The sequence below is a fragment of the Acanthochromis polyacanthus genome, chromosome 13 (genome assembly GCF_021347895.1).
Source record: "Acanthochromis polyacanthus isolate Apoly-LR-REF ecotype Palm Island chromosome 13, KAUST_Apoly_ChrSc, whole genome shotgun sequence".
NCBI lineage: Eukaryota > Metazoa > Chordata > Actinopteri > Pomacentridae > Acanthochromis > Acanthochromis polyacanthus.
Window position 1 is genome coordinate 28151012 of NC_067125.1, and position 18736 is coordinate 28169747.

Below are 18736 nucleotides of genomic sequence, written 5' to 3' on the forward strand. Positions count from 1 at the left end.
GCAACTTTTAAATCTGAAATTGCACTGCTGAATGTAGCAGTTAATTTAACTTAATTATGAATATGTTGCACTTCTCTTAATGGACTTTGTCTTTTCTTTTTTTTTGCGATTTTACTTATTCAGTTCTTGAGAGTAAACAGCTAAGAGTCTTTTTCAACTGACAATATAAAACATTTGAGTGCTTTAACAGTCACTGCGAAATTATGGATGAAATTATGGATAATTAGGTGCTTGAATATCCACTTTTTGTTGTGATTTTCTGTTTTCTCTGCTGTACTGAAAATAGGCCAAGCCATGATTCAGAAAATGAGGTTGATAGGTACGTGAAGTTTTATGTATATATATATATATATATATATATATATATATATATATATATAATGCGGCATATTGTCATTAAAACATTTCCATCAGTAGTATATTAAAGAGGCCAAAGTAGTTTTTTGTTACAGCAAAATCTGGTACCAGTGCATCCATACAGGTGATGTCTGCACATCTAAGAACAAAGCTAATACCAGTGTTACTGTTGACCTACTACACAGAAGGAACAAAAAATAATACACCGACATAACAAATCCATCTTTCTGTGTCGAGCACAAGCCCACAGAATTCTACCTACCTTGAACCAACAAATATTGAGGGTTTTTTTTGTATTTGTCACACTGTATATTCATTCAATAAATGAACACACTAAAAATGCACAGCCACCATATGCTACATAACGCACTGCTGGGAGAAAATAGCCCTCTACTACTCTAACATATAGCAAACTTTGACACATTTTGCACTGAACAACAACGTGGGTCGGTTTGCACCAGAAATATACTGTCTTTAATACCCCCATTTTCAACAGTCAAAAAAAAAAAAACTGACAGGATATATTATATGCTAAGTAGTTTTCATGCATCTGTGACTTTCTGCTCCCATGATAGGTTTAAATTGGCTCTCTGATGAGGACTGAAACTTTTTAGAGTAAACCTACAGCTGCTGATATCAGGACAGGGATAGCATGCACAGTAGAGGGGATTCTGGAGCAACAAAGATATCCAAAATCAGACCAATATGTGACGTAAGCTGGGGTGGAAAACATGGAACAACCCAAGAACTTTAGGGTTGAAAAATGACATTTAGTAAACAGTGGCAAAGTGCAATGTTGTTGTACATTCTGATTGTGGCACCAATCAATGCTCACTGACACTTCGAGAAACTGATTGAAATACCAGCATCGTGAAATCTTCCGCACACTTGTAGCAGTTTTAACACCGTGTTTCTATGCATAATTGTAATTTGCATTTTCCTGACGATCAATGCAACATCCATGGACGCTTGTGAATCAGTCGTTCTCGGCTCTCAAGGAAACAATATCTGCATGTACTGTAGATCTTGAAAGAAACACAAACAAAGCAAATGCTCTGCATCTAGGAGCATGCCAAAGCGCTGTGTTGCTGCTTAGTCTTTGTTGCATACAACAAGTGCATCTTGGCAGAGCGATGTCAGCAGCAGCCAAAACCTTCTATTCTCGTCTACGTTTTTGGTTCCATTAGTTTTCCAGTTAAGCAGTGAGACTCAAGTGCTCTAATAGCAACAAGAAGCAATCCATTTTGAAGACATTTTAGTAAAAATAGGTCATACACAAAGTTACATGTAAGATTATTAAAGCATGTGTTTGAAACAAAAAAGGCAATTACAGCATGAAATTATGTTCACTATCAGGGTTTTCACACAGAACGGCTCATGCAGGTTGTAAGTGATTGTGTAAACACCGTTCTGTTAATTATCTAAATGCCCACAAGACAATCTCAGAGTAATCAGATTATGTCAAATACTTGTTATTTGCAACAAATTAAATTTAGACAAAGACTCCCACTCTTCTACCAACACGACATAGACACCAAGTTGCTCAAAACATGAACTTAGCCGGAACAACTACCTTGCATGTGTATAAGGGGCTGAAAAATATGTCTTTTTAACGTGCTGATATTGATTAATAGTAGTCAAGGATCCCAAGAAGGAACATACATTTAAAGTAAATGCCAACATTTTGAATAACAGAAATTCCTGGAAAGAATCATTAGATTTTTTTTAACTTCTAAACAGTCCTTGAAGGTCTTATCCATGATGTTCTATTCGATTGAAAACATGTTTAATTTAAAAATTTGCAAAAAAAATTACCAGGTTGCATTAAACAGATTTAGTAAAAAAATAAATAAATAAAATACTGCACTCTTGCAGAACCGAAAAAAAATTAGTGACTCAGTTGCAATCTACAGCCATGCGACAAAAATTGGAGGAATTTTCAGCTTAACTGGGTTGACCTGCAGTCAGTGTTTACATATAGCAGATAGGAGAACACACTGGGATGAGAAGCAACAAATTATCTATGGTTTGGAGTCACATGCTTTTTCTCCTGTATTGGTAACACTTGATTGTAAAAAATACTGTACATGTTGATTCCAAGTCTTTTTCAAATTTTTGTCAAAAAAAACTGAGAAATTCTGCTTTCACTTTTTCTTTCTGAAGATTTCAGAAATGTTCAAGTTCTCCCTACTTCTAGCACTGGTTATACAGCATCTACTGAGGTTCAGGACTGCTTGAGGTTTAAGAGGTTATTCAAAAGAGAACTTTACATCACTCATCCTTCAGTATTGATTGGCTATTATTCGTGACGTGAAACCGAGCAGATGGTGCTGTGGGAGGCAGAGATAAAGAGTGAGGCCAGTGCATTCTCTAAATGAACCTATTTTATCGGGAATCGGTGGCAAAACTTAAAAAAAATAATAATCGGACAAATGCTGAACACTGGATCCGATAATCAGGCAGGCCAGTAATGGGTCGGCCCCTGGGGTGAAAAATTTCATTTCTATAGAACCGTTTTCAAATGCATCCGAAACTGAACAATCAATGTTTCAGCCGCGTCTTCCAATAATCTATGTAAATATATTTTGTTACGGCGGATGCTGAAAATTGCATCCCACATTTAAGCACGACACAGGTATTGCTTGTGGCGTCACTATTTTTTTTAACTTTGGGGTCAGCAGACTGAGCTTCTGTTCTAAGTGATGGCATTTCATATTTGAAAAATGAGACCTGTCATTAAATGTCATCTTACCGCTTCTTTGTCATCTCATCACTCTTTTCACAACTTGTCACACTGAAGCCCTGTCTGTGACATGAGCAAACTGTTACCTTCCTTCCAGGCAGGCCAGTGGGCTTTATTAATATTTATAGAATAACAGCTTAAGGCCATCCCCCTTGAGAGCTACCACTCCGCTTTGCTGCCTAACACTTGCAAAATATATTGACAACTCCTTTTCAGCACTTTCCTGTCCCTGAAAAACCTCCCTGTGCAGGTGTAAAGCAGGTTTTCAAAATATGCCAGTTTTCTGAGACTTTCGGTCCCATTCGGTTTAATCACTCGCACAACTGGGCAGGCCAAATTCAAATCTTAAGGCATTTGAAAGTGAAATTTAAAAAGAGTTGGGACTAGTCAATTAAAGAAAAAAATGGGGGGAAAAAACCACAATCTTAATGTTACGTCATGCATGTCATCCTGGTGTCTGGTTAAAAAAAAACAGGCCCAGATGACAGCACCATGATGACTCAGCCAGCCAGCTTGAACCAGTTTTCAGACAAAACTTTGGCCCAGGACCTGGGTACAGAGCGGCACAGAAAGAAGTTTCTGATGTCACTGATTCCTTATAGACCTCATTAGTTGCAAAAAACTGACCCTTGACGTGAAGTGACATGCACATGGAGATAATCAAAGAGGATAGTTTCCTTCCGGAGACACTATCTGATTGTTTGGATCAGTAAGAGCCAAAGAAAACAGACTGCGAGATAATTTCATCACTCTTTTACCCATATAAGCATTTCCAGAGCCATCCTGAGGGCTGCAGGCAGACCAAACTGTCCCATGATGTTCTGATTACTGCAGCAGGATCACCAAGCGTACCTCGGTAAAAAGAATCACTTGTCTCGTCGGGTTTTAAAGCATCCATGTACATGTTGGTAAGATTTTGCCGCTTTTCCTTCAAACAGCGCCTTCTAATCTCTAAGACTCCCCAACGCCAATTCCCTAAATATCTTTGGGTTCAGGTAACCTGCAGTAATCCTCCAGTGTCTTTCTCATCCATGAGCTGAATTAACGTACTTTCAAGCTCAGATCCAGATGACATTTAAAAAATAAAAGAATATACGTGATCCTCCAGGCAAAAGGGAAAAGAGAGACCCCTCCAAAAACTACTCCTTTAATCATAGCTAAATACATACAGTATAACAACTGAAACAGTTCTATTACTTATTAACTTTCCCTGCATTTAGAAGCATATAAAATTACTTGTGTGTAATTTGGAAGACATATGCTGACAGAAAGCTGGTGCCACCCTTATAAAAAAAAAATAGATCTGAACATATTTTAATTTGTTAAAAGGAGGCTTAATCAGTGAGGAGTACGATAAGCTGCTAAATGTCCTGCACCTTCCCTTTCATGTCGGCCTAATTCACATCCTCTAAAAATGCCTCTGTCAAAGCAATCATAGCTCAAACTCAAAGTAACAAATTAGCATGCAATCGGAGAGGAATTTGGCACAGAAGTCAAGCACTGTGAAGCTAAATCTTACAAATGGTCTGTAATGCCACGGAGGAGCAAAAATTGTAGTAGGCCTCCCCCAGTCGTACCTGAAATAAACATCAGAGGAGCATTTTCATGATGCCTACTCTGACCTTCTGAAATCATCATTCTCTAAAAGCAAACTAGTGAACAGCACTTCACACGCATCTCCAGAACAAAAAAAATGATTTTACACAGTATATGAGTACTCCAAATGTATTAAAAACTGCATGCTGTTTATCCACCTACCTACTAACCACTGTCACAATCAATACATTGTGTTAAATTAAATCTGGGCAGTTAAATAATGTATATTGAAAAGCTTTAAACAACATTAACTTTCCAAACATGAAAGAGATCTTTCTGTTAGTGTTCTTTTAAATCTGAAAAACTCCTCTGTTTGTAGCAAAGTTATATATTTATCAGCTTTTTTTCCAGGAATCTAATCCCCTTTACGCCTAAAAATGGCTTACATGTGATTCTGCACGGTTGTTTCTTCTAAAATATGCAAATCTATGTAGTTCTTGCCTCTATTTCCACCAAGTCACTGCAGCTCCAGCACACCAGCTCAACATATCAGTTCAGACACTATAAAACCCGTCCACACTAGCATATTTGACTCCATTCTGCAGACCAGTAAACGCACTGAAAACTTGTTTTTGAAACTATACTGACAGTCAATAGAAACTTTGAGGTAGAAATGTACGCAGAATTCTACTTGTAGGGGGGTTGTAATTATTCATTGTGGATTTACTGATGATCTAGTGCCCTGGTAGTTGAGATAATGATGAGTTGTCATTTTGTCATGATTCATTGCACATGGGCTGGTCACTTTGCAAAAGTGAACCAAACACACACCAAGCAATACTCAGTGAGTATCTGCACAATTTGAGAATGGGTTTTGAAGGCCTATATAAAGGCCCAAAAAAGGCCACCATTGTTAGTCCAGTGAACAGCATCATGCCGCGTCTATCACATGAACGTCTCCGGGCACTGGGTATGGTGGAGGCCGGTTTGAGCTACAGTGATGTAGCCAGGCGTATGGCCTGTTCCCAACCCACAATCACAAGCCTGGTCCAAAGCATGCGCCGACGGATTGCTGCCTGCATCGAAACAAATGGAGGCCATACTCGGTATTGACTGTTGTGACTTTGTGTTTGGCAGGTGCCGTTTTCTTTTGTGAAATTCTTTATTTTGAAATCATTCTTGAAACTTCAGATTTTTGTTTCTGTATGCCAATATGCTAAACAAATGATTGATATGAAGAAAATCCAGTTTCGGGCTTCAAAATAAAAATTATGTTGAAAAATATGATCTCAAAGTTTTTAATGACTGTCAGTGTATAATCAGTACACTGCAGGTTGAGGGTGAAAATTCTCGTGACATGTCCTCTAGCATGTGAAAAACATCACACTGACATGTTAACTAGGTAAAAAAAACTTTCACTAGAGCGGATCTTTAATCTGACACAGTTGAGCCGTTGGCAAAACAAAAAGGTCAAACGATTTTACTTTATCTGAATTACTAACTCGATTCTAAAAAATGCGGGTCAGATTTCATGAACTGATGCAACTTGACCGTTTGACACTTGCCAATTATCAGACATGTTTCATCCAGATACAGTTATTCACTTGAACTTTTCACATCAGGGTAGCAGTAAGAGCTGCCAATATGTGCATTTTGAACACAAAACAAGAATACAGTGCCTCATTTTAAAATAAGTGCATGTCTTTACCATCCTAGTTAGATTTTGTTAGAACTCAAACCACCTTCTGTTTTTCCGATTATCCCGTTTATGTGGCGAGGTACTGATTTAGACTACTGCAAAAACAACAAAAAAATGACATGTCAGTTTATTAAACCTACCACTGAGACGGAGAAAATGCCACATTCAGAGTTTAGCATCGTCGTCAACACTCTCCTAAAAATCCTTATGCTGTAGATGTGAGGAATATTCTGCTAATGCCGCAGCTGTATTATCACACAATTCATTCCAGTATGCTGTCATATTGTCTGCTCACTGTATATGTTGCTTTTTCCAACTGTAAATCACAAGGGCTTAATTACCTGCAAATTAACTGCTGTTTCACTATCTTGCATAAGATTATCCTGGTCATGATGAAATGCCACTAGGGAGGCTGTTCTGATGGGAGGATTCCAAGATGCACAAAATACAAGATGCCACTTTGTTAGTCTGATAGCTGCAAGGAACGTGATGCCTGTCAGCTAAATCGCCCTCGTAATGTGACTTTCAAACACTGTAAGGACATCTTATTATTCCTAGCGCTTTTTTTCAAGTTCAACACGAGTTGAAGTTCCATCATCAAATTTCTGCCTTTATTTTTGTATCATCTGCAGTCCATAGCTGCAGCAGGCCACAGCATATACACACAACAATGTGAGTGGGGCAATTTGCTGCAGTGCATTTAACTCAAGTGGTGTAAAATACATTGACCCGACAGTTGGGCAGAGTCAGTCTGCGTGCAGTAGTTGGGAGCAGTTTGAAATGGTCAGCCTCAATTTCTCTCCATCAGTGTAGAGGTTTTCAGTGCATGATGGGCAATCAAACATAAAGGTTTGTAAGGCCAGCAATTCCAAATCGGCTCTATTAGAGCAAACCGTTTAACGATGCTTTCCTTGACATTTAATTTTTTTTAACAATTTTTAGGTTTCAGACCGTCTCGGTTTACATACAATGCGCTCCATTTCAGTTCTGCATTCTCCAGGCATTTTACTCACAGCTCTGAGCAAAACCTACAAAACGGCAAAGATGTTTTCAGTGGTCGAAATAGTGTGATTTTGATCTAGCTGTTGCATTTAAACTGCAAGTCAATCTGACACCTTTGCTGCATAGACAGTCATGCTTAGCAAGAAATTTAATATAGGTTAATAGGAATAGAGCACACATTTACAGTTACAAGTTAGCAATCCATACAGCAAAATAAAAACAGTTGCTGTAAATCTATTGACATTAAACTTATGACCTGTGTGTCACAATGTTTGACAGAACAGTGGGTTTGATTATTATGATGAATTAGAAACAAGTGAGAAAAATATTGTCATGGGAGAAACTCAGAAAAAAACTCAGAGAAGTAGTAATTGTAGAGATATAAACGTGCACACACACATCTCTACAGAAATACATATGGCCATATGGTTAACTGTGGATAATTATGTGACTGCATTATGAATAACTTCTAAATACACACATATATATAAATCTGGATATAGATGAATGAGGAAATTAACACAGATATATATGCATCTGGAAACACAAACACATGTAGATGACATTTTCCAACACAGTAGTTCTTGTCAGGATAAGCAATCATAGCCAACTTCAGCTAAAAACTTGCAACAGATACATGTTTATTGGACTGTTTTAACTCACATCATCCTGTATTGCAGCTAGTAACTGACAGACTTTGAAGGAACTACCACCTTTCTCTCACTGTCAAGTTTGACTTTCTTAAGTCAAGAAAATCGATGACTTCCATCATGGAAACTATACTTCCTGGAGTGCAGGAAGACCTCCTGAATGTGTTGGGAGCATCGTCGTCTGAGAATAAGATGATAAGCTGAGAGAACAGTGTTTGCACTAAGTACACCTGGTCCTCTGAAATGGCCTCACATTATTTGGCTGTTAACAACCATCCAAGGCAACCATCAGATCTAATGACCCTACTGAGATGGCTGTTCCTCCCATTTCCTTTCCAGAACCATATTTAAAAGTAGGAATGAGAGCCTGTCAGTCGAAGCCATCCTCGTGTTTGCTATGCATGCAAACCTCCTCTAATGTACAAGGGAGAACCAAAGATCAGACTTAACATGCTGCACACCGGGCGCTGCTCTGCGTGTTTAGATTTTTGCAGCCATGTCGAAAGTGCCAGCTTTCTGAAATTCAAAGATTGAGTTATTTTTTGAGGCTATACGCCCGTGATTGAATTTGATTTGATTTAATTTGGGGGGCAATTCTGAGGCTGGAGAGCAACTACCTAGTTAAGTGCATCTACAGCTTCTTTAAACACTGTTCAATTTTAATTTCCACAACTGCCTTCGCCCTCTCGCCACTCACATCAGAAAAAGCGGGTCCATGTGTTCCAACTAATTTAACATATTTGGAAGTCTAGTTACCTCGTGTTTGCCTATGAGAACTCACATGCTCACACATCTAATACAGCAATCTAAAAGGATATAAATCAAGGTTATTCAATTTCTTTTTGCCTTCATTTAATCAGGGGAAGTTTAACAGAGAGGTAACCTCTCTTTGAACCTCCCTTTGGTTGGTCCCCCATCAAACCCAGAAAGAAAGAAAAAAAGCTCAGTATTTGAGTTTGTCTCAGATTTCAGTATATTCCAGCTCTAATGGAAAGTCTTTAGCTATTATATTTAGATACCCTGCTGTTATAATCATGAGCATGCCAAGGGTATTTGCTGTACCCTGAACTGCTGGTCTTGATGTGTCATCTGTGGAAGCAGGAAACAGAGAGTAGCCAGTGGCAATAGAGCCAAAAAATATGTTTTCTTTAGCAAAAGAGGGCTTTTTTTTCCATCCTTCACAAAAGAAATCTAGTCTTTGGAGAATAAAACAACTGTATCACACTAAAACAAAACCAAATGGAGAAATTTAATGTCAAAAAAGCTTGAAAAATGTGTAGCATAGGCGTAGAATTATCCTACACAAAATGCAGGATTAAGGCATGAACACTTGCCACCACTATAGCTGTGCTCTTACTTCAACAGTCTCCCTGACTGTGAGGATGATGGTTCTACTTTACTATCTAAAATGATATCAAAGAGCGCAGGATATGGGAGGATAGCAGATATTAAGAAAAACTTGAACGCTCTGTTGTGGCACCGAGCAGACAAGAATATATCAAAGCACAGTTTGTAAGGATAAAGAGTACCACACCTGTGAATTGTCATTAGCTTCTGCAGCAATGAGAGTCATCGGAAAAATTACTACATGCATACTATGAAATGTCGGACACAAAGGAGAGTCTGTTGCTGGGCGCCCAGGAAGAGAAATACTAGCCTGTGTCTGGGGGCTCGAGTGCGTAATTTCAACCTCAATCTCACTCCTCAAATACTTTGAGTGATTCAGACTTTCAGAGGCACCAAACAGGTGTAAGATTCCCTCTTTTTTTTTACAAGAGGAAAAACTGAAAACTACAAGCCTCAAGGACAGCAGACATGTTCAAAAACATGAAATTTATCCACAGAAATGAAAATAGTGTTTCATGCTATTGCTAAGGTTGTTTATGCCTCACAAAATGCTGAAAAAATAAAGAATGATATAAAACCAAGTGCTAGCTTTAACTGGAGTTTAAGCAACCTGATGTGATGTTTTTCTGTTTCCTTTATATTTCTTAAGTAAAAATATAAGTGAATACTGTTAAATGAGACAAAACTGAGCATTTTCTCTTACCTGAGTATTTGAATTTCTCTTTGTTTACTCTGTGATATGGGTCCTAATGCAGTCATTACAGCATTATTAAAGCAAAGTTAAAGTCTGGAGTTATATGAGCATTTTGGAACCAACAACAACGAGCTGAAATCAGCTGGGGACCTTCTATATTGCAATTTTCAGCCTCTTTAGTTATTTCAAAAGTCTGAAGCTTTTTTGAATGTTTCTAGGCACTTGTCACATCAGATCTCTTTGATTGACCACCTCACAACAAACCTTGAAGCTTTCTAAAAGCACTAAAACACATTGGCTCAAAAAATAACAGGGGACATGCAAATTCTGTTTATAAATGCAGGTCAGGTTGACAATGGCCATAAAAATAACTTTTACTTCAGTGTTTTTGCTTGTCCGATTAGTTGAAATGGAGGGGGGAAAAAAGCACAAAACAAAGATTTGATATAATTTAGGATTTATAAAATTGAGGTTTCTGTGTATTTATATCCACAGACTAAAAGTGATTATTCACAAAAAAAAAAAAATTGCAGGCCACTTGGTAACAGCACATGCTTTTGATTTCTGCAGTGTCTTCAACTTGTCACACAAAGTCTGAAGCTGTCTTGTCAACATTAGTAAAAAAAAAAAAGAGTGTTTTTGTCTGTGTGTGAGTAAGAGAGAAAAAAGGGGAGAGAAAAAGATAGTGTGCGCACTGCCTAGCTTTCATGTCCAATAAAGTGCTGTAATCGTGACAGCTACCCATTAGTTCTATATGTGATAAATCACAAGATGACAGACTGCAGCTTCGACTAAACACAATGCTCCAGGCTAGAAAATGCACCTCTTCTTTTGTTGCATTCAGTGCTGCTAACTTGAAAAAGCAGGTACGCACAGATCACTGACTATACATAACCAGAAAAATCACAGATTTCACTTCACTGACATACAGATCAGTGCAATTTTCTGTTGTCAAAAGCAGGCAAACGCTGTCTCGCTGATTAGCCTTTATTTCAGTGGCATCATTTTTTCTCTCTTCCCACTGATCATGGGGAGAGCAGCTACTGCCTCCCTGAATGACCGTACGCTTTCTCACAACAATTATTAGTTGAAATACACAATATCCCCCGGAAAACTCCAGAGGGACGCAGGCATTTCATTGTTTCCTCTCTGTCATCCTTCTGCCCCCGTGCACTGCCAACATTAGTTCAAACACAACAATCATTTATGGAATATAACGAGGTCTAACTGCAACTTGCATGTCATCTCTCTTTCAGCGATCTGTCCTTTGGAGAATTAGCCGCGTTTTCAGTTCACAATGAGGCAACAACTAAGGTGAAAAGACAAGCAACAGATTTTTCATTTGTGGCCACAAAGGGAGGGCTGTTTCCCCTCTTATCATGCGGAGAACTAGTGCTGAGGCGGCTTCTCAGAGCTCATCAGCACGACAAAGACAACGGGGAGAATGCAGTCTTGTTCTACAAAGGTTAACCTCAACGGGACCTAACAACTTCAGACTTCTCATTTGATGCTTCCACCAAACACTTGCCATGGAGCACGGAGGGCCCCTGGATTCCCCTGGATTTAACCTCTAATATCTGAGGTCACGCATCCCGCCTGGCCAATGGTGGCACTTGTGAGTCCTCTTAATGGTCTGCATGTCTGCGGCATGGCCTGGGAAAAGTTGCAGACTCAGAAACACGGCAGCATTTTCCCTCGATTTACAATTCATTTTTAAAATACTCAGACAGCAGTTGTACATTTTAATGCCAAGTACTAATTATGAGAAAATGTGAGTTTTTAAATGATAGTTTAAAAACTCAACTGGATAATATTCACATTTTACACAACTATCTGCTACATTGTGGTTTATTATTAGAGATTTATTCCACTAAACACCAATAATAGTGACATGTAGCATGAATTCAAATCTATTAGAGCATGAGTAGAATCCTACCACTTATTAAAATGTATTCTTGCAAGACAAATAATCTAATGTAGTGATTTCGATAAACCTTTTAGATTGTTTAGCGTCATTTTGATGGACTGGGTTGACATGTTAATGTTGGTAATAGCATCAGCTTAATATTATGTGTGATTAGAACTCAAATTTCTGCGTTAGTTGACTTAAAACTAAATTTCAGCTGAGATAACGTCATTAAATTAGCTTGACAACTTCATTAATCTTCCCTTCTTTTCTATCTTAGCATGCCTGGACAATCTCAGATAGTTAAGACTGATAATTAAAAATACATTTGATTGTAGAGGAAAAGCTACGTCTGCTAACTGAATTGTGTGTTGGTTGAACATAATTTCATTAAAAGTTGCCCTAACTCAAAAAGACTAGCGCAAACTGTTGCATTAATTTGTTGAGTTTGTGTGTCTTGTAGTGTGTACTGCTGCATCATTTCTATCTACTGTGTGTGAGTGTGTGTGTGTGTGAGTCTTACAAGTTTCCCAATTGAAGTGCAAAGCTAATCTATGCCCCAACAATGACTCCCAGGGGTCCTCGTCATGCTTTTACTCTTCCAGTCTGTTTGTGAACTGCAGTACATTCAAACGAGCAGGTTTCTTCATTTATCCCTGCTAATTCCACTGCTCTGACAACGGCCCCCTGCACGTTAAGGCAGTTTTCAAGGCTTTCCCTTATAAATTTAACAGGACAACATGATAAGAAGCTAATCAAATTATGCCACATGTCTCACTGGATTTGATATGACTCGGTTGCACTGCGCTGCGCGTCTTGGGAGAAGATGTCTCTGTGTGATGTTTACTCATATTATTATTATTATTTATTATGCTGCAGCACAACTATCAGCTATGCAGTTTTCCCTAGGCCTTGCTGCATTTAGAAAGCAGCAGACACAATCCACCGGGCTTGCTTCTGCTGCCACTCTATGGTACAAAGCCTACTACAAAGTTGAATATGGACCCCAAACAAAATGCAAGGGGGCGGCTGGAGTGCAAATTCATGCCATTTCAAACCTGCACTGTATTCCTACTGCTGCACACACAAGCAGTAATGCAATGTAATGTCATGTCGCAGTCTACATGAGGTTAGTCTCCCAGTCACACATCAGGGCTGCTCTAATGTACCTAAATTCACAGAGCCCCGTCCTTGTCCGTCTTCACCCTTATTTATGAGCCTCAGGACGCGCAAGCAGCCATTCCTATTCATGAGGCAGCCAGCAAAGGCAACTGTGCACTTTTATGATCCCTCACAAGCCCTCAAAAATCCTCACGGCTGCGATGTTAAGGCGGACTGCAAACCCTCCCCTATCCAGGCGGCTGAAACGAACAGGAGGAGCAGGTAAAATTTAAAAAAAAAATACCCGAACGGAGCCGCTGCACCGCTTCTCCTCCACCGCCGATGTGTCCGAGGAATTTTAAAAAAAAAACGCGACGCAAAAAACACAACACAAGCCTCCGTCTGTAGTGAAACTGACCGCCGCTGCCTGCATTAGTTGTGCGTCTCTACTGCATGATGCTCTCTCTCTGCAACACCGCCACATGAAGGAATAAATCTCACTCAAAAATTGCGCTTACCATTCTGAAGACACATCCAATGGAGCAGGCCTGTCCCGTTGACAATTCACCCAATTTTTTTTAATTTTTTTTTTTGGTGCGGGATGCTCCCCACGAAATAGCCCCTTATGCTGCTACTTCTTCTTCTTCTTCTCCTTCCCTCCCTTTCGGTTTTGATAGTAACCGGAGCAGGCGAGTGTATTTCCACTGAGCACGACACGGTACGGCAGAAAAAAGAAATCCTCCTCCTCCTTCTGCTCTTCAAGGTGCTGCTTCTGCTGCTGCTGCTGCTTCCAGCGCGCTCGGAGACGCACACATGGATGAGGAAGACGGCCGTCCAAAGATGCCCATTAACATGCGCAGCCCCCCTTTTAATTGAACGGAGGAGGGGGGGGTAGAAAATATGTGAAATAGTTCCCCCCTCTTCTTCCTCGAACACACACGGTGAGGAGTGAGGAGATAAGGTGGTGCGATCGAGGGGAATGGAGAGCTGCGCGATCCCTCACGATTTACAATTACGAGTTTGGAGCGAAAGGATGAGTGTGCGACTGTGCGTGGTCGCCCCCTTCGGTGTAGGCTAGCCCTTCCAAATAACTGCCTTTTTCTCTCCCCCCCACACTGTCCTTTTATGTTTTTTTCTCTCGCTCTCTAGCTGTAAATATCGTCCTATAGGGGGATTTAAATGCCAAAACAATTATTTTATTTTCCCACCTGGGCAAATAAAATTGAAACACGGATGAAGGATAAAACATTTAAGGATATCATTATGACTAAGTAACTCTAAAGTGTGACTGGTGTCCTCCTATTAAGTCAAGGCTTAGAGTTAGATAATTATTATCAATTATGAAGGTCATAATCAATCAGAATTACAGTAAATATGCCCTACTATGAAGGGTGTTGTGTTTTTTTACAAGTATTACTAGTTTCTGGCAAGCTTAACTGCAGAAATTCCCCTAAGACGACAATAAACATTCACTGTTTTCTCTTTTAATGCTATTGAGTCAAAGACAAAGCAGAAATAAAGCCCAAATTTCAACCCTTTCCTCAATTTTTAAAGATATGCTTCTTCTACATCATTCTTAGAAGACTAAAAGTGGATTTTTTTCCTTCAGCAATCCTAAATGTTCCCCAGTTTATTTAGGATTTAAGTCATCTTTATTTAAAATAAGCTTTCTCTTCATCAATAATTAAATGTTAGGGGTAAACACATAATCAGCTGTAAGTGTTTGACTTGTTTGTGAGTTCTTAATAAATATTTAAGGAACGGCAACATGTGCTTTATGTTAACTGTCAGGATTACAGCTTTTAGGCAGTTAAAGTCAGGTTTTTAGTTAAACAATCGAAATGAAAAGACATTGTTTATAGCATGCGAGATAAAATGTTCCAGCGTGATCGTACAACTCAGTATTGCAGCGTTTCACAATGAGTTGCCCAAGTGTTGTCCTCCACCTCTGCTAAAATCCACTGACACCAGAGTTTGGTAGGTTAACGAGGAGGCCATCTGTCTCGTTCCATCTGACAAAACTTTTGTCTGGCCAGGTTCTGATCCTAAATCCACTGCCACAGACTTATCTCCAAATTCCGAGTTTCTCCTTCTTTTTGGGTTAAAAAGACTGGTCAAGAGTTCCTGGCCCTGGAAGTGTGTTTGGTCACCCAGAGAACAAGAGAGGGGCCATGTGTGGCCTTTAATTCACTGCATTGTCTGCCAAAAGCTAATCTTGGCCGGGCTCAGAGCCTTACTGCTCACGGGCGGTGAATGGATGAGTGAAAAGTTAAATATGCTTTCAAATGTAAAACTGAAGACCGGCCTGGTATTGTTGGGTTGTGTCATTGTGGGAATGTGAGTTTTGCCGTTGACCCAGGCAACAGCAGGAAAAGAGGCCAGTTTCTGTATTAGAAGCTGCATTTAAGCTCGTGTTTGCAGGTGGTCGGCTGTAATTCAATGGTTATTCACCAATTTTCATGCCGCCCCCATGTGTGAAAAATAAATTGCTGGCTCACAGTAATAGACTGTGCTCAGCCATCAAGCAGAATTGATGACTTACAGTGCATATTATACCAAATGCACATGATAAAGTTGAGCTAATGTGATCCTCATGATGTACAAATGTTGCTGTTTTTATCCCAACTTAAATGACATACTGCTGTCTGATAAAAATCTCCCATGTTTTTAAAGAACTCTTAATCAGAAATAATCTCAAAGCTATCCCTACTGTTATGAAAATCACTATAATCATTTTATAATAACATATCAACGACAGTATTTAAACTACGCCAGAGGAGCTGCTTGGTAGCGATGACCCTATAGAGGATTGTCATTGTTCAGCTGTTCCGCCTGCAGCTTTACTGTTTGGGTTCATTGTCACTGCTCTCATAGCAAAGTTCCAGCTACAGCAGGCAGCTGTTTCTTTGTTAAAAAAAATAAAATCCACTGTAGACTACCTGTCAGCACCAACAGGCAGACAGACACAGTAAGCTGGTGAACACAGTGGAGCGTTCAGTAGATAAAGAGGTAGCCATTTCCCTAAGGAGTTGGCAGAGACCAAAAGCAGAGCTTAGAGGGAAACTGTTTGCAAAACTGTTTAGTATTTTAACCTAAAAGGCGATTTATCAGGTGAAGCATTCAAAGTTCATTCCTGTTGCCCCCAAGTGGCCAAAAAATATAAATGTATCAGTGTTCCACGTAGTAAAATAAGTGATACTGGACCACAGCAGCAGCAAATAGTGAGGAAGTAGAAAATATATAGAAGAGACAGATCACACAAATGGATGCAATTAGGAATAAGATGAGTGAAATGTGCAATCACAAAATACCAAGACTGTGTCTATAAAAAGAAATAACCGCAACTCATTTACATTTTGCCACTGTCCTCTTCTGCCAATTTTGTGTCAAACAGACCAAACCTGGTGACTCGAGTTGGGTCTTCAAATACAGAATAAGGCATCAGGTCAGCAGCACAAACATAAGCTTGCTTGTCGTTTTTCAAGTTTCCAATTGAGAACGTTTGGTGCAAATGACACGAACTGTGTGAACAAGTTTTTTGGCCCCATCCACCCAGATTTGGCTGCCTGCACCTTCTTCCTCTTCCCCTAAATGAAATTCAAGTTGAAGGACCACCATTTTGGCACCGCAGAGGAGATCCAGCACACTTCACCGAATGGGCTTAACTGGCCTTACAAACCAGGACTTCCAGGGAGCATTTCAAACTTGGCAAGCACTAGGAGTGGTGTACTGCTGCACAAGAAGACCACTTAGAAGGGGAAATTTAAATTAGGTATACAGCTGCCATCTGAACTTTTTGATCCAATGATCTACAAGGAATATGAAGCTTACTTCTCAATGAAATATGCTTTAAAATTATAGAAAGACAGAGCATGGAAGTATACATTAATCTATATCACAAGTAGCAGCTTTTCCTTTATCAGAACTCCAGATGGAGATAAGAGTACCTGTTCAGAGAAGTGACAGTCATGTAATGTGAATGTGCATGGTTGTCTGCTCTCATAATGACGGTTATAATTAGAACATGCTGTACATATGGCCCGAGACAGAATGCACAGAAAAATCTTTAAAACGTGCTATTGAAAATCAATATCTCGTCTCTTTGTCATTAGATAGTGGACTTATCAAATGTCAGATCAATGGATGAAGTATGCAATCTGTGTGGACAATATAAATTCTAAATTATTTAAAGCGGCATAGCAATTGGCACTGCTGTTAATCAATTGCATATAGAAGATTTCGGTCTGCCTGTAAATCATTTACTCGGTTGCTGTGAACTTGTGAGATTTCAGTCTGCAGCAGCACGTTTTTGTAATATCCAGAGGAGAGAAAAAAAAGTGTTAGCTTTTGAATCAAGGCTCAGTGCTGTGACTCAAATTATATGCCCCATAAAACTCCTAATTAAGGAATGCTTGGCTATGCTGTACCGCCACTCCCTGTCTTCTTTTTCCTCTTGCTTTCCTATTTTATTTTTAATCAACAAAGAAATAATCAGACAACAGAACCATGCTGCATGTGAGATTCTCTATTCTTGGTGTTTCTAATGCTATTAAACACAGGTGAACACACAACAGTATATACATAATTACACACACACATATATATATATATATATATATATATATGTGTGTGTGTGTGTTCTACAGGGAAATCTTAGGTCCTGGCATTTATATGGACATTGCTCCAGTCCAAGCACAGCTCTTCGTTGCATTAACACTCCCTAAAGCCAGTGGCCTAACCCACCAGGACACACTGCATAACAAGAAACAGCTCGAGGAACATGACAAAAAGCCCGAGGCATTGACTGGGCCTCCAAAATCCCCAGATCCTAATCTGATCAAGCATCTGTGAGATGCGTTGGAACAAGTCTGTTCCACAGAGAACCCACCCTGCAAACCACAAGACCCAAAGGATCTGCTGTCAACATCGCTGTCCCAGACAATACAGCATCCCCCAGAGGTTCTGTGTCAATTCCCTGACGAATCACAGCTGTTTTTGACGACATGAATGGGATCAACACAACACTAGGTTGTTTTAATGTTGTGGTCAACCAGTATTTATGTATGTATGTGAGTAATGTATACATTAGTTTCAGTTGTAACTACCAAAAGCACATACAAAGACAGTTAAAATCCCAAATTACTAAATTAGCTTCCTCTTCATTCAGAGTCAGTGTACCAGTGCCAAAACACACAAAATGTTTAAACTACAGAAAATCTTATGAACAGGTGTGTCAGATCATAAACGGCCAAAACATCCAACACATTCACTTGAAGTCACTTTATTAACGATGTTTTCAAGCATCAGATGTTTGATGAACCTTTTCCTGATGAAGTTCTGAAGACAGAAGTATTGTTAATATGCTATGTACAAGTGATTGTCAGTATGCAGAGTGTTTAGATGCTTTCATGGTGCATCATTGTCATAACTGTGCCAGCTGCTTTACTGTGTGTGTGAAAAAATACTAATGGCACAATATAATTTTCCATCACTGCTACAAACAGGTTGGAATTTCCATTTTGCAAACAGATTCATATTTTCCCTCATAAGGAGCATATGGTATGAGGACAATGATAAATAGCTGAGATATACATTTGCTAAGATGATGCAATATATATTTTTTTAAATCCCTTAAAAAGAGGATCCATACATTAAGTATTATATCAGAGTGGATGGCTGTCGCTTGCAAAGTTATTCTACC

General features: G+C 39.3%; 1 protein-coding gene across 1 annotated transcript in view; it reads right to left on the bottom strand.

The window, feature by feature from the left end:
* tenm4 (teneurin transmembrane protein 4) overlaps positions 1 to 14102 on the bottom strand; it is a 154341-nt gene extending 140239 nt beyond the window's left edge. Inside the window, 1 exon segment of the mRNA XM_022189084.2 lies at positions 13554 to 14102. The gene's annotated coding sequence lies outside the window, so the exon portion shown is untranslated.
* Between the last annotated feature and the right edge of the window lie 4634 nt (positions 14103 to 18736).